A 4,255-nucleotide genomic window follows, 5' to 3' on the forward strand; every position below is an offset into this window, starting at 1 on the left:
CCTCCAATCATCCGCAGGCTGACTCTCTTCGTGGGTTGTTGAGTCTAAAGTAAGGATGTCCATATTTCCCTCTACGGGAATGAATGGGAGCATGACCCTTTCGATTATGACATTAGTAGCCTCGGGATCTGTTATAAATGCCAGGGCGTTAGCGTATATGTTATTTATCCGATTTAAGTGGCGGAATGTGATGTTTAGCATCTTTCTGATGTAGTGCTTGGCAAGTTGTAGGTATCGCTGCAAGCATGGGTCTGAGGCTTGATACATTCCATCTATCTGCCGAACGATGAGTTGTGAGTCACTTGTGAGTCGTACTTCACTGATACCTAGCGCGATTATCACTCGGAGGGCATGTATGACTGCCTCGTACATGATTATATTGTTACTGGCGGGGAACTCGAGTCTCAGGCTGTAGACGATCCTTCGCCCGGTCGGGGTTGTAAAAACCATTCCGATGCCAGAGCCCTCTGAGTTGCATGACCCGTCCACGAAGACTTCCCATCGCCTTGGGTTTTCCGAGCGAAGTAGCCCGGGAGGGTCCTCTAGCTCGTTTTCCATTCCCGGGATTTCTTCGATCTCATTAATGTTATCTAATGGGAAATCGGCCAGGAAATCCGCAACCGCTTGGGTTTTAACTGCCATTTGGGCTTGATATTTGACTCCGAATTGTTTGATCTGTGCACCCCATTTGGAGATTCTTCCGGCTCTGTCAGCATGATCGAGTACGGATTCTATTGGAGCTTTTGTTATGACTGTTACCGTGTGTGCATGGAAATAAGTACGCAATTTTCGCGTTGCATAGACCAGCGATAACACCATCTTCTCAATCTTGGAATAGTTTTTCTCTGCCGAAGTCAGAGTCTTACTTATGATATAAATGGGTTGCTTCACTTCCTTTTCTATGCGAGTTAGCACCGCACTGATTGAGGAATTAGTCGCCTATAGGTAGATGTAAAGGTTTTCACCCGGGTCAGGCTTCTGTAGGATCGACAAGCACTAGTACAAAATGACCCTTTAGCCACGCCAAATTGGCATGTCCGTAGGGTTTTAGACACGCCATTTTGGTTTGGACTTGGCGTGGTTTCTGCTCGCGTGGTTTTAGGTATGATGGCGTGTCTTAATGTTATTCTATAACCACGCCTACCTTGCGTGTCTATTGTTGCATGAAATAGACACGCCAAAACCCATAGGCGTTGCCATAGAGTGTCCCAAAAACTTAAGTATCGATACCCTATAGACACTCAATTTATTGTTTTAGTGTGTCCATTGGTACCCTATAGACACACAAGTTTCTTTTTGGCGTGGCCATTGTCTCTCTATAGACACACAAGTTCTCTATAGACACACAAGTTTTTTTTGGCGTGGCCATTGGTTATTCTATGGACACGCAATTGTATTTTGGCGTGGCTATTGGTTATCCTATAGACACACAAAAACAAAAATGGTGTGGCTGTTGGTTACCTATAGACACAAGTTTTTTTGGCGTGGCTATAGGTTATCCTATGGACACGCAATTGTTTTTTGGCGTGGCTATTGATTATGCTATGGACACGCAAAAAAAATGGTGTGGCTATTGGTTACCTATAAACACGCAATTTATTTTCCGGCGTGGCCATTGGCTCTCTATAGACACGCATAATCTATACCGATAATTTTAAACCAAAACGGATGGACAAGATAGGTTTCAAAGATACATCTTTCACCATCGAATAACCATCTCGAATCGTTCATTTTTTATTATATTTTAAAAAGCTACGAAACATGGTTAAATCTCTAACCGAACAGGTTGATGAAAGATTATGAAATCTCAATTGTTGAATTGGATACATCTTCCACCATCCATGTGGCATTATCTCAAGCCTTTAATTCAAAATCAATATTTTCTTTTCAAATTTGATATATTTTTAATAAAAAGGCAAATTTATTTACCCAAAATTAACAGAAATTTTATTCCAAGTAAGACCTTATCAAATGTTACAAAATAATACTAACAGAAACCTAAAGACAATATTTTTTTCGAATAATACTGACACTAACTACACCAAAAATCTAGAAAACTTGACAGAGACCACTATAACAGCAATAGTTAACTATGGTGATTTGAACACTAGATAGCATAGCATACATCTTCAGAATGATTCAGTCCCCTTTGAAGTAAACTGCAGTTCCAGCTCGTTAACCCATAGTGTGGCTACAAGAAGAGCCTTGGCTTCAGCATGTTAAGCATCTCATGTTGTGCTTGGGATTGTTTTGGCACCCCAAAAGTTTCCTGCATTATCAAGAAGAATGATACAAATTCTAATAGTACGATTAGATTCTATATAAGAAGCATCAAAATAAATGAGATGGATTCCGGTTAGCGGGAGAAGAGTACTTTGCTGAGCAATACTATTAGGGTGATGTTCTTGGGTTAGTTCAGACCGAACAGACTATTGACGCTATACAAACTTTAAGGTACTAATAAGATTACGAACCCTGACATGAGACAACAATGACAAATCAAACATATCGGGAAAACCATCACCTTCGTAATAAGCCTTGAATGGAGCAAGTGCAGGAGCACAAAGTTTAGTCTTGTGAAGAATCAAACTACAAAATAGAAATCCATGCATAAAACCAAATCAATGACTTCAGAACATGATTGCATCCAGTTAAGTTTTCAGAAGAGAGAAGCATCGGTTACCTGTGATTTGAATCACTGAATCACTGTCAAAATGCTCCAGCATATAGCTTGTCAGATTGTTGCAACAACCAGCATGAGTCCTTCCTTCACAAAGATACAAATGCAAACACTCAGCATAAAGTACATCAACAAGCTGAACTCATCCCGCAAACCAAGCAGGAAATAAAAGACAAAGGCTTGAGGAGGAAGTGCTGGAGAAAAGTTTCTGAAACACGAAAATTACAGTTCATAAACTTCTATTGCTCATGCGTATATATCTGTGTAACAAGAAGTAAAAAAGATCTTCAAAATTACCAGAAATCAAGAATTACTATAACAGACGTTTATGCATATGACAGTAGATTTCACTTACCGGGTGATCATCTATGTTTTGGCCAACCATAACATGAACAGCTATGATTCCCGACCACCAAAGAAACTTCCACATGGCTGCTTGCTCCACCTCGACAACCTGCCTTGAACATTCATCAACCAATACATTTCTGGATATAACTTCCTGAAACATGGTACATTTAGTAATCAAGATAAGATAATAACTGGATAGATGTAGAAGACTTGTGCTATAGACATCCAACCCTGCCGCAACAAGTTGCAACTCACTAAAATCACAAAATGATGACCAAAATCACAGAATTCAGAAAAAGAAACCCACACTTGTTTCAGAATCTTAAAAGAAATTTCTTCAGACAAGCCATTAGTAGATCTGGGAATATGATCATCAGCATCTGTCAATCCTAACAGCAAACCCAAGCTTAAAAAAATCAAGAAAGAAAAATAGAGATTGTCATGACTCATATTCAATCGTACCCCTTTTGGTTGATTATTCTTCTTGTTTTATAAAACACCAGCTTGACTTGTTCTATGACTTCTAGCTCAACAATCAGTCCTACCTTCACATGGAAAGAATTGAAATCGACCCTCATCCATCAAAAGTACCTCAACCTCGTTGATCTTTTTAGCAAGATACATGCTCCCACCCTTGTGAGGATGGTTAGCCACCATCACTCTCCTGTGTGCTTCTTTAATCTTCTCCATGACTTCATGTTCTCTGAATTAAACCAAACCAAACACAAAATTAATTTTGTTGCTAAGTTATTAAAACAGTTGTAGTCATGTTATCAACAACCCAAGGATATGAACTATTGCACCCGAATTAAAGCATAATAGAACGAAAATTGAGCAGGATTCTAACGGGCTCGTTTATTTGGTCTCATATTTGATTCAGAAATCGAATAACAGACTTAAACAAGAAAAGTTACGGAACGAAAGGATAACTGCTTCCTAGCTTCTTTATCTCAGTAGTTACTACCAAGGTAAATATTGATAGTGTTAAATATTTGTGCGCATAAATAAGCAAATCCAAGGTAAAATTCCCAACACCAACACCCCCACCCCCAATTGTATGTTTCTTCCCAGTTGTCATACAAAGGTTAAATTTGCAGCTATAAATCTACACAATTATCTTATATACACATCAAAGTATTAAAAACAAATCCAGCAAAATCCATAAACCAAACAAATCCTAGATTCTCAAAACAGAATCAAACATCAAATTAACAAATCCTAGCAACT

At 39.0% G+C, this 4,255-nt stretch overlaps 1 long non-coding RNA gene across 4 annotated transcripts; it reads right to left on the bottom strand.

Moving 5' to 3' along the window:
* Positions 1 to 1,929: 1,929 nt before the first annotated feature.
* On the bottom strand, positions 1,930 to 3,484 carry LOC113299738. 4 transcript variants are annotated; one of them, XR_003335169.1, is made up of 5 exons: positions 3,336 to 3,484; positions 3,036 to 3,179; positions 2,684 to 2,888; positions 2,525 to 2,589; positions 2,024 to 2,269 (listed from the first exon to the last, which is right to left on the bottom strand). It is a non-coding gene; the product is annotated as an uncharacterized LOC113299738 (long non-coding RNA). The 4 variants fall into 4 exon arrangements; XR_003335166.1 differs by having other exon boundaries at positions 1,930 to 2,269; positions 3,036 to 3,484; XR_003335167.1 differs by having other exon boundaries at positions 2,684 to 2,767; positions 3,036 to 3,484.
* Positions 3,485 to 4,255: the final 771 nt, after the last annotated feature.

This window comes from Papaver somniferum, chromosome 7, assembly GCF_003573695.1.
Source record: "Papaver somniferum cultivar HN1 chromosome 7, ASM357369v1, whole genome shotgun sequence".
NCBI classification, from domain to species: domain Eukaryota; kingdom Viridiplantae; phylum Streptophyta; class Magnoliopsida; order Ranunculales; family Papaveraceae; genus Papaver; species Papaver somniferum.